This window comes from Lonchura striata, chromosome 15, assembly GCF_046129695.1.
Source record: "Lonchura striata isolate bLonStr1 chromosome 15, bLonStr1.mat, whole genome shotgun sequence".
Lineage (NCBI taxonomy): Eukaryota > Metazoa > Chordata > Aves > Passeriformes > Estrildidae > Lonchura > Lonchura striata.
The window spans coordinates 18,579,355-18,591,567 of NC_134617.1; the positions used below are offsets into that span (position 1 = coordinate 18,579,355).

General features: G+C 41.1%; 1 protein-coding gene and 1 long non-coding RNA gene across 2 annotated transcripts in view; both read right to left on the reverse strand.

Annotated features, from left to right (window-relative positions):
• The window catches only part of LOC144247141 (uncharacterized), a gene marked incomplete at its 5' end in the record, with an annotated part of 238,215 nt that overhangs the window by 12,408 nt on the left and 213,594 nt on the right, over positions 1-12,213 (reverse strand). The gene's annotated exons all lie outside the window — the stretch shown is intronic.
• On the reverse strand, positions 7,060-10,045 carry LOC144247132 (uncharacterized). Its single transcript, XR_013340835.1, has 2 exons — positions 8,208-10,045; positions 7,060-7,188 (listed from the first exon to the last, which is right to left on the reverse strand). It is a non-coding gene; the product is annotated as an uncharacterized LOC144247132 (long non-coding RNA).

A 12,213-nucleotide genomic window follows, 5' to 3' on the forward strand; every position in this document is an offset into this window, starting at 1 on the left:
TGGAAGAAGAATTAACAAGGAAGTTTGGGCTGGGGAGGGAAATAGGGGAAGATTAAATATTGACCCAATAAAGATTACAACTGAGGAAAAAAAATTGTCCCATATGTGTACGGCAGTATCCTATATCTTTAGAAGGACGGGAATGTTTAAAGCCAGTAATAGAAGGACTAATAAAGGATGGGACATTAGAACCTTGTATGTCTCCCCATAATACCCCAATACTCCCAGTAAAGAAGCCTGATGGGAGCTATAGACTGGTACAAGACTTAAGGGAGGTTAACAAAGGAACTCAGACCCACTATCCAGTGGTACCAAATCCTTATACTCTTTTCAGTAAAGTTCCTCCCCAGCATCAGTGGTTTAGTGTAGTAGACCTTAAAGATGCCTTTTGGGCTTGCCCATTAGCCCAGGAGAGCAAGTTATCTTTGCTTTTGAATGGAAGGACTCACTAACTGGGAGAAAACAGAAATTAAGATGGACAAAACTACCACAGGGGCTTACAGAATCCCCAAACTTATTTGGACAAGCTTTAGAAACAATACTACAAACTTTCCCCACTCCCCCTGGAATACAAATTATCTAATATGTGGATAATCTTTTACTTTCTGGGGAAGCTGAAGCTGAAGTTAGAGAGGCTACTATAAAGCTTTTGAATTTTCTTGGGGAAAAAGGATTAAGGGTATCAAAAGGGAAGCTGCAATTTATAGAATCAGAGGTAAAATATCTTGGACACTTGAAGAGAGCCTGACAGAGGAATGGTTGAACGACAAGGGACATGGTACTGTAAAATTAATCCAAATAGGGAGGGCTATGTGACTGCTGCAAAGTTCGCATGGCTCTGAAGAGTAGATGGTGTGCAGAAAGCAGGATATTGAAACTGCTTGGTATGTAGAAGTAGATAGAGAAGAACAAAGGAGTACTAAGCTGTTCTAACTGCAAGGCCAGCTGGACAGGCATGTATCGATCATAAAGATACTTTTAAGATAATAGTACAAGTCACATAGCAACCAATCATGAGCTTGGCTTTTGCAATATGTATGAGCTAATTAACGAACATATATAAACTGTGTAATCTGTCACAATAAACTGAGACTTGATGATCATGATATCATGAGTCTTGTCTCCCGCGGCATCCCTCCAACAACTGGCTCCCGAAAGCAGGGACCTGATCCGAGCCTAAGGCGAGAGAGGTGCTGCGTTGGGGTTCGGGTCCTGCGGCTGGAAGGACGGCGAAAATAAAGAGAAGAGGCGAAACGCTCTGCTCCGCGCCCTGAGTGACCGTAGAAGCGGGCTCAGCCGATACGTGCTGCCGAAGCCTGAAGGAGCCAGCAACGGTACCGACGTAATCATGGAAAGGCAAGCAGCATATGATTTATTTAGTGCTTCTCTTAGAAAAAGGCAGATTAGGGGGATTGACTTAGATAAGGATCTCCCTTCGCTATTGCATCATGCTGAGTCTTACGGCTTTTTCATTAACCCCCATAGTGTTCATAAACTTTCAGAATGGAGAAGATATAGGGATAAGTTGTGGGAATTAGTGTTAGATGAGGATAAACCGGGCAAGAAAATGAGTAAACTTTGGAGAGTGGTTGATAACGAATTGTTAATGTGTCAGGCAGAAAAGAGGGCGGTGGAAGTGATACGGACAGCTCTGGAGAAAAATAAGGAATGGAAATCCTCGCTTCTCTCCAGTGAACCAAACCCTCCGGTTCTCACAAATTTTCCCATTCCCATCTCTGCTTCTGAAATGCCTGTACCTCCCATAGACACTAGTAGCATTGAGGTGCTGGAAATTGAGATCCAAATTGCTTTATGCAACGGGACTGGGATCCCAAATTCACTTTGTGTGAACGGGAATCAGGTAGAACGGAGCAGGCGCGGGGCCAGACAGAGTGGGGCCGGCCAGCACCGAGCCGGAGGCAAGCCCAGGGCGGAGCGGACATCAGCCGAGAGACGGAAGGCTCCTTGCTGCCGAGCAGCAGCGCAAGGGGGGAGAGGGGCGTTCCTGGGGCTCAGCCACGCTGGAGCCGGAGCAGGCGGGGCGCGGCCGTGGCGGGGGTGTCTCTTCTCCCATCCACAAGGTGACACAACAAGGACGGGAGCGAGGCGGCGCCGCCCCTCATCGCCCCGCAGCGCCCAGCAATGGCGGCGGAGATGGCGGCACAGTCCTGGTTGCCATGGCAGCGACAACGCCGAGAGCAGCAGCGCCGCCGATGGCGGGATCGCAACACTACAGCAAAAATTTCAACAGCATCTTCCCAATTTCTTACAAGAGTCAGAAGACGTAATGAAAAAGTACAGCAGGACCGAGTGTTTTCCAAGATACCAAGAAGGATGAACATTATGTGAATCAATGTTATTTCAAATATGATATAGATAAAAATCACTGTATAAAGATAGAAATTTTAGTAATGATTTAATTACCAAAAATGTCTCTGAAAACAAAGAGTTGAGAAAATGTCATCTGATGGAATTTTAGTATTGAGTTTGTAATCTCCGTCTTTGGGTTTTTATAGATAATAATCTAAGTAATAGTGATTTTTAAGTTTTATAGATAATACGATCAATAGTGATTGTTAAGTTTTTGTAAGTAATGATAAGTAGTGATTGTTACTAATGTTATATGAGTGCTTTAAAAGGATTGTCTTAAACTATTTTAAACATTTCTTGTTAATAGGTTGATCATAAAATGCGAGTTGTCTGATTTTTGTGATAAGAATTATTATTAAGGTATTAAGGTATTAAGGTGTTGTTATAGTATTTACAGTCAGTTTTCATATGTTTTATTGTCTCTTTAGGTGATTGATTACAAGATATTTTTTCAGGATCCTGTGTTTTTGATTTTTTAACTACTCATGTGTTTTCTTTATCCAATCTTTTATGCAGCTGCAATTCATCTTCCTTTAAAAATTCATTGTCCAAATTTTAGTTCAAGATTTCAGACTTCAAATTTTCAGATTTCTGAAGAAAGGGTTTGTTGTATTTAGAGAATTTTTGTCTTGAAAGAGATTTTAGACAGGTTCAATTATTTGATAGTTTGATAAAGTTTTAATAATAAGGTTTTTTACTTATAACTGTTATTTCTAGGACTTTTGTTTTATAATGTGTTAAAACATATCCTCCAATTAGAGTTTGAGCTCTGGCCAAGCTCTGGCTCTACGTGGATGGTGTGATTGACCCAGGTGTTTTCTGCATCAAAAAGTATTCAAGTCCTTTTGGCTTGACAATTTGACCATGTAGGGCAGCTGAGCCTCAAAGGGAGTTTTGGAGAGACATGATCCGGACATGTTTTATCCAAATCTCTGTTGTTTTAAGGTTTATCAGCTGCTGCAGACTCTGGGATGACAATTTGATAGTGTAGCACTTGGTAACTGTGATTTTATATGTAATATTAATTGTGTATTATCTGATTGATTTTTATTTGTTGTTAGTTTCTTTACTATATGCATTGTTTTGTTCTTGATGTTTTTTCATGTTTATTATAAAGATGTTGATATTTCCATTTCTTCATGCAAATTTTAGGAAACAGAATTGAGAGAGGACCCTCCAGTCCCTGTGGGGAGTGTTGAGTTTGTTTGTGTTTTAGCAGGTGCAGAATCTGGATAGATTTCATTGAAGAATGTTAAACTTATCAATTTCAAGAGAACACTAATCTCTCCACAAGTAAATCAGAGGATGCACAGCAAAAGTGGATTGTGCAAAGATTTGTGTTTCACCCACAGAAGATTGTAGACTTTGGGTTTTTTCATAGGTGTGTTTTTAATTATGTTATAGACTTTTTTTACTAAGTTTTAATGAGTTTTAGTAATGCCTGTGATTTTTCTGTTCATTTTACCATTGCTTTTCAATGGCAAAAGAAAAAGAGGGACAATCAATTAGATAATCAAAAGCATAAAATTAAGTTTATCATAAATATAGTTTGTATTTAGAATTAAGTTTGTTCCTTTCATGTTAAACAGAACAATCAAAACCATGAGAAATATGAAGTGGGGTGCACTTCTGTAATACTAACCTCATTTTTCACCCCACGAGTTGCTTCAGTGCAAGCTCTCACACAATTAAAAATCCTAGCCTACTGGACAGAAAAATAAATTAATATTTCATCTAAAATGTTAAGTGAGCTTGCCACAAATATAGGTAGTATCTGTCATGCAGTTCTGCAAAACAGAGCAGCTGCCACTAATTTACTTCTTCTAGCCCAAGGTCATAGTTGTGAAGAATTTGAAGGAATGTGCTGTATGAACTTATCTGATCACGCTACATCTATCCATAAGCAAATACGAAAATTGACCGAGCTAACTCAACAGTTAAAGGTAGAGGATAGATTAGGTTTAAAAAGATAGCTAAAACGATTGGGGATCGGACCATAGTTAAGAGACATTATCAAATACGGCATAATAGTTCTAAGCATAATTGTGATACTTTTGTTTGTTTTGCCCTGTGTGTTTACTTGCTTGCAAGGCTTGATGCAGCAGCTTTTGCAGAAAATGCTGAATGCACACCTTCTTGTACAAAAGGAAAACGGGGGAGATGAAGAGAGCCTGACAGAGGAATGGTTGAACGACAAGGGACATGATACTGTAAAATTAATCCAAATAGGGAGGGCTACGTGACTGCTGCAAAGTTCGCATGGCCCTGAAGAGTAGATGGTGTGCAGAAAGCAGGATATTGAAACTGCTTGGTATGTAGAAGTAGATAGAGAAGAACAAAGGAGTACTAAGCTGTTCTAACTGCAAGGCCAGCTGGACAGGCATGTATCGATCATAAAGATACTTTTAAGATAATAGTACAAGTCACATAGCAACCAATCATGAGCTTGGCTTTTGCAATATGTATGAGCTAATTAACGAACATATATAAACTGTGTAATCTGTCACAATAAACTGAGACTTGATGATCATGATATCATGAGTCTTGTCTCCCGCGGCATTCCCTCTAACAGACACTTGCTTAGAAAGGGTAGTTGGAAGCTCAACCCAGACTGAAACACAGGGATTCTATCCCTTCCCCCTCCCTCTTCAAAGGGGGAAATCAGAAAGATACTCAGATTATTGGGATATTATAGATTGTGGATTGAAGGATATACACAGGCAGTAAAATTTTTGAATAAAAAAAATTGTCAGAGGGAGATGATATAAAACGGATCAAAAAGGATAATGAAAAATTAAGAAAAAATAAGTTAAAACTAACCCCCATATCAACTTTAAGCTCACCTTCACTAGCAAAACCCTTTCATTTATATGTAAATGAAAAAAAAGGGGTAGCTCATAGGGTTTTGTTTCAAGAGTGGGGAGGAGTAAAGAGACCCGTGGCTTATTTATCAAAGATGTGGGATCCAGTAAATCAAGGCTGGCCAGTGTGTATTCAAGCTGTAGCAGCTACTGCAATCCTAGTAGAGGAAAGTCATAAACTGACTTCTAGAGGTAAATTAATTGTGTGCACACCTCATGCAGTACTAAATTTCTTCCAATTTGCATTGTGATTTTTATCTTGAAAGACATAACTTACTGTACTCTAGGATTGAAAAACTAGTTTACAGCTGTGACATAGCAAAACCTGCTATTAATTTGAGTCAATGCAGGCTGTTCAATCAAGTGTTCTCAGTGTGTAAAGTTAAACTAAAGGTAACACCAGCTGCTTGGTAGGTCAAGCAAACAATTTTCCTTCCAACCAGTCCTTTTTCATGTACCCAAATGTGTTTTGCTTTCTTAGTTTTTTTGTTTTGTTTGTTTCCTAGTTTTTCTGGAAGTGCTAACTACTTGCAGTGTATCTAGAACAGCAAATAAAATTGTGCATACAAAACACTTGTCAAAAACATAGGGCTCATTTTTTCCCACAATGGGAGGTGGCTACATATAGAAAAGGGAAACTACAAAGCTAAATGAAGAAAAAGTTTGAGTATCTTTTAATGTAAACAATTTGTTACTTCCAGCATCACAGTGGGTGTGTGACACACACATATGAAAAAGATGGTGAGGGAGATCTCTGTTTACTACAGTTTCCTATTTCTTGAATGAGTTAGAGAGCTATGAAGCAATTGTGATTCCTTGTATGGATTACCCAGGCCTGCGGGGAGGGCTTGGCCATGGTTCCCTCTGTGCTGCAGGCAGCCCTGCAGCGTGGCAGCAGTGGCTTGCCTCTGGTGAGTTTGCAGGCAGGGTGCTCCAGCACTGCAGTGCTCAGGGGCAGTTTCCTACTTTGACACCAAAGCTTAAATTCAAGAGTGCCTCTTCCCATCCAGTTATTGTTTGTACTGTAAGAACCTCTTCAGAGAGTGTCTCCTGGCAGTCAAAAAGAGAGTATTGCAGAGATAAATTCCTTACTTGCTGTCTCCCCCACTGTATCCACATTTTGTCTATTCCCTCTTCAAATTATAGATTTGTAAAACTCATGCTCTGTGTCCTCAGATGCCCTTCCCAAATCAAACCTTGGCTTCTTTGCAAATTATATTGCACTAACAAGCATTGCCTTAAATTTTTTATTGCAGGCAAGATCACTTCAGAAGTAAGTTTTTGTTTACCTTGTTCCTACAACCCTTTCAAGCTTGTGAATGGAAAATTGTGACAGCAAAATAAGTCTTTAGTTTTAGCACTGTCAGCTGTGGGTAGCTGGTAGCCCTTGGTGGAGGGTGCCGTGAATTAAAGGCCTGCAGAACACACATAACAAAAGTAATTAAATTTGTAAGGAAGTTGAAAAAGGAGGGAGAGGTGATTGGCAGACTCACCTCTCCAGGATGTAGGACTAATGTTAGAAAGTGGACTGATATTGGAATGTGGATGTTGAAATGTGAAGAGAGAAAAAGAGGGCAAAAGAGAGAGAAAGGGAGAAGAGAGAAGAAGAGAGAAAAAGAGAAAGAGAGAGAAAGGGAAAGAGAAAGAAAGAGAAAGAGTGAAATACACCCCAAAGTCCCCATACCGTCGCTATTTGTAAGTTCTCCCCCATTCCTGCTAGACAGAGTGACAACAAGGGGAGAGGAGTGAGGAAGTACAGTCAAAGGCAAAGCTGTGAAAAAGAGGGAGAGCTGGACCACCAATAGAGATAAGATCAAAGCAGAGATAGTTGACTCTCACAATGTGCTTTATTTTTTTAAACAAGACTTCTTTTTTTTCCTTCTGATTTTTGTTGTTAAGGAAAGGAGGCTTTTGTTCTGAAGAATGGGTCTGTAAGACTAAAACAGTTGGATGTTGCCTAAAAAGCAAAAAACCAAGAGATGTGATACATCTTGTGTTAAATTTGGGCTAGTCTTTTTTTATTTAACTAATTATAGCTCACAAGAAGAAGAATTGGCCTCTGCAGCAATTAGCACAGCTGGATACAAGAAGAAGAAGCAGCTACAGAAAAAGTTTTTAGTTAAACCCAGAAAGTTTTGAAGAAAACTAATGGTGAAAGTTAATGCAGTATTGTTTTTCTTTTAACACTGTGTTATTAAGAAGTCCTTTCCAGGTACTACTAAAGCAGCAATCCCAACCATGGAAAAGAGGGTGAATTCATGCCAGCAAAATAGAAGAATTTGTGAAGAAACGTGAGGAATGGACTATCACATCTAAACTGGGTGATACCAAATTGACTTTCAACCAGGACTGGGTGGTAATGGTTTGGGGAGAGCCAAATGATCCAAGGCAGGTACAAAGAATAACACCTAACTGAGAAATAAGGCAAAGCTTGCATCACTGGTTCTAAGCCCTGCCTGAATAAGCCCTGAGATGTCTCTGACACCTCCTTGGCAGAGGAACACTGCCACTTCAAACAGGAGGATCAGGAGTGTTTGAGTCAAAGAGTTCTGATAGTCTGGCCTTAGCCTGTGGCTTGTACAGGCAAGAAGGGAAATTGCCATTAATACTATGCTGTATACTTTATTTGATTCATCCCCATATTGGACATGGCAGCTGGGTTATAAGTGAATGTTTAAATTATGAGAATAATTGGCATTGTAGCTCACAAAATCTATGTTCTCGTGGCAAGAAGTATTGAGTACTGAATCAATCCCCTATACAGAAAGACCTCAAAAACTGAAGTAATAAATTGCTTTTGTAGATGGGGATTATCAATGCCTGTGGACTGAGAGATACCTGAGGAATGGTGGAAAACCACAGTTAAAAGGTGTCAAAAACAATTTGCCTGGAAATGAGTAAAAAAGGAGTGACAAGGGAAACAGAGGGCAAGCCTGGATTGAGCACTGTACTCACCAGCGAGAAGATCACACGTACCTGCTGTGGGCAGCAGCCCACCAGGCAGGGGAGGTGGGGGTATAAGCCAAGCCAGACCTCTGTCATTCCTGTTTCTGTCCCTCATTTGTTGTCTTTTCCCTTCTGAGATAGCAGCAAGATCGTGTCACAAATGCTACAGAAAGTATCACATGGAAAGAAACCAAAGTTCCTTTTTGGTACACACACCCATGTCAACAGCCACTGTTATAACCCATCCAAATTAAGTACCTGCAGGAAAAAGGGGGAAAATTATCACATTACAAAGAACTTAGGAAAAAGTAGTAATACTTGGGGCATGGAATGTCCAAAAGGAGAGAGATGGATTTGTTTTACATTTGATCTTAGAAATATAGTCCAAGATTCGGTAAAGAGACAGTTAGTAAAAAAAAAAGGTAAAACAAGCACAGCAGTCTAGCTCTGTGTTAACCCCAAATTATATCCTGAGTCATATTAAATTACTCCAAGCAGTTATAGAGAAGATAATAAACAAAGCTGCTCAGGCATTGGAATTAATATGGAGTCTGCAAAGCCAAACATCACCTGCAGTGCATTAAAATAGGTTGGCTTTACACTATTTATTGGCTAAAGAATGGGGTGTACAGATTGTTGAAAATAGATGGCAATGAGGATGTCATCCTGGAAAAAACAAAGGATATCAGAAAAAAATTATGACCCAGGTATCAGTCCAAAAATGGGAAAATAACGTTAAAAACTAGCAGGTGGGGTAATGTATTGAGAATGGGATGGTGGAAGAAATTAGGATTCTTCCTTTTATGTGTTACAAGTGTTTTGACATTTCTTCTTTGTTTAATCCCATGTTTTATTTGATTACCAACAGAGTCCAAAGAATGCAAGAGGACAGGAAATATTCTTTATAAATCATTTGGCTTGAGCAGTAAGAGGTGGGATTGTGAAAAATGCATATTTATGATTGGCTTTTTGCAAATGTTACAATGAATATTATATGTGTAATGTTAGAAAGTTATGCTGTATTAATTCCCTTGCATATTGTGTTAAGTGTAGTTTTAGGTTACAACATTATGTTAAAATAGAGATTATGTATGTGGGGGGAGTTTTCTTTTTAGGAATGAGATGCTCCCTTCGAAGAACACCTAAACCTTCCAAAGGAGAGGAATTTATGGCTTCTTATCAGGAGAAGCTAATTTCTTCAGGCCTTGCTCAGACTTGAAGACGCCAGGGGATTAAAGGGAACAGTTGACATACAACAGAGTTTCTTGTTTAGAACAGAATGTATGCATAACGATGAAGGATGTATGAATATGCAACAAGTGTCTTGGTTTAAGGGTGATTCCTTTGTTCACAAGTCAAGCTTCTCTTGACTTAGGGTCCGAGAGCATCTGGACATCCATAATTCTTTGCTCTTTTTGTCTTGTAATTGTCCTAATTCTAATTGTATTATTATTTTTATAACCATTTTATTATTATTAAACTTTTAAAATTTTAAAAACCAAGTGATTAGAGTTTTTCAAAATTTTCAAAACTAGATGAGATTTAAAGGTGACCCTTTAACTCATGAACAATAAATAGATGATTTGAAGGAAAAAAAAAAGCATCAGATTGTGGGGGGGGGCACAACTGAGGCTGCTGAAGGCTGCTGTGGAAGAGAAGCTGCATTCCAGGCACCCAGGAGGAGCTTCAGAAATGCAAATTTAACACTGCTGGGGCAAACTGGGGACAATGTACCTGGCTCTTCTTGCCTGGGGCAGGAATTGGCTGATTCCCTCTGCCCCTCACCCCAAGCTCTGCCTGCTTGCACAGATGGAATCTGCACAGCTGAAGGCAGAGCCCATGCTGAGGATCTCTGACTCTGCAACAGAAATGGCTGAAGCTGCAAAGGGAAACAGCAAATGGAGAATGTTGTGAAAACTTCACTAAAATAAGGGGGGGATCATCCCTCTGCCCACTCCAACATCTGCTGTCACTGTCTGTGCTGTACAGGGTGTATCAGAGCACTGGGGGTTTTGCTAGAACAAGTTCAGGGAAATCAGTTGGAATTCAAGTATATGATGAAGGATTAAGAAAAAAATGGTAAATTGATGCAACTTCAGCTGCAGGGAGCACTCAAAAATGGGGAAAAAGATAAAGGGCCAACAGAACAAATCCTACAACACCATGGACCAGCCCCTGGGAACCAAAAAAATTTTGTGAAAAATGCATGTTATCTGGCTCCACGCAGATAGTTACTATATGTATTATATTACATTGATAAGTTGTGCTGTATTAACATTTTAATAGTATGGTAAATGTATCTTTGAAGATAAAATGAAGCTTTAGTAGTTAAAAGAGAAAATATGCATTGCGGGGGGGGGGGGGGGTTAAGGAATGAGAACACCTAAATTCACTCAAGGAACACCTAAATTCTCCAGACAAGAGCAATTTATTGTTTTCTTACTAGAAGAAGCTAATTTCTTCAGGCCTTGCTCAGACTGAAGCACGCCGTGGGGATTAAAAAAACAGCTGACATACAACAACAGACAGAGTTTCTTGTTTTAAATAAAATGTATGCATAACCATGAAGGATATATGAATATGCAACAGTGTATTTTTTTAGGGGTGATTCCTTTATTCACAAGGTATGCTTGTTGTGGCTTAAGTGCCCAAGAGAGCATCCTGACATCTGTAAGTCTTTGTTTTTATTGTCTTGTAATCATCCTAACTCTAAATTTTAATTAGTCTAATTGTATTCCTACTTTTTGAACCATTTCACTATTATTAAACTTCTAACATTTAAAAACCAAGTGATTGGCATTTCTCACAAATTCATATCAGGAGACAGAGAACCATTTATCATTTCAATGGCATCATTAGATTACAAGCTGTCCTCAGAATAAGAACCAACCAGACAGCTCCAGCTCCTGACCTTCCTGCCGACCAAGCCACTGAAATGAGGAACACAACATTTCACCAGGGGATGGGATCAGATTATCTGTTAGCAGAAAAAGCAGGAGTTTGTGGAAAACTAAATGACTCAAACTGCTGCTGGTAAAGAGATGACAAGGGAAAAGTGGTGAAAAGGATAACAAATGAAATAGGAGAGCAGTTTATGTATTGGTCAAACACAGAAAGGATGGGAATGGGACACGGTTTCCTGGCTCCCCAGCACACCAGGGGTTAAACGAATGCTGCTTCTCCTCTTCTGTGCTGCAGCAACTCTCATCTTTTTACCATGCTCCACACCTTGGCAGTGCAGCTCATCCAGCAGCTGAGCCAGGGCATGCAGGTGGCAGCCAGGCCTCCTGACCCACAAACGGCTACAAAAGGACAGGGAATGAGGGCACCGAGAATAATCCCAAAACCAAAGAGGACCCGGGAAGGACAAAACAGAGTCAAGGAGTGAATCTCCCTGGAGATAGAGCCAGGGAGTTGTAGAGAAGGAAGTAACGGGAGAAACCATCAGTTCCAATAAATGGTACAAATTGACCCAGACAGCTGCTCAAAGTCCCGCTACATTCCCGAAATTCGCCGAGAAGAACAAAGACTTAACAGAGCCATGAATATCGGCTGTTCTACAAATGGAGGGTGCACATTAACGAGGACAGGCTCCAGGCGCATCGGGAAGTCGGAACCTTCCAAGGAACTCAGCCAGTGGGCAAAGGCAGAGGGAGATGCGGCCGGGAAAATGAGGATAAAAAGGAGGCTGCGGACTACAGCCACGGCAGAGAGCGCACGGCAAATGCCCCACGGCCTCTGCCCCTGCTCGGCAATAAAGTCACTTTGACAGGACTCCTCGCTCTCCCCCGGGCACACGAACCTCCGGCGACGGGAATTTCCCCGCCCGCTCCCGGCCGCGGGGCAGCACCTCTGTCCTACCCACAGCAGCCGGGCCGAGCCAGCGCTGCTCCGGCAGCGGCTCCTGCCCGGCCCCGGCGGGAAGGAGACCGCGGGCAGCCGCTCCCGCAGCGCCCTCAGCCCGGGGCCGGCACGGGCCGGACACGGCACCGGCGAGCCGCCGGAGCCCCCTGCCGCCCCCTCCGCCCGCAGCCGG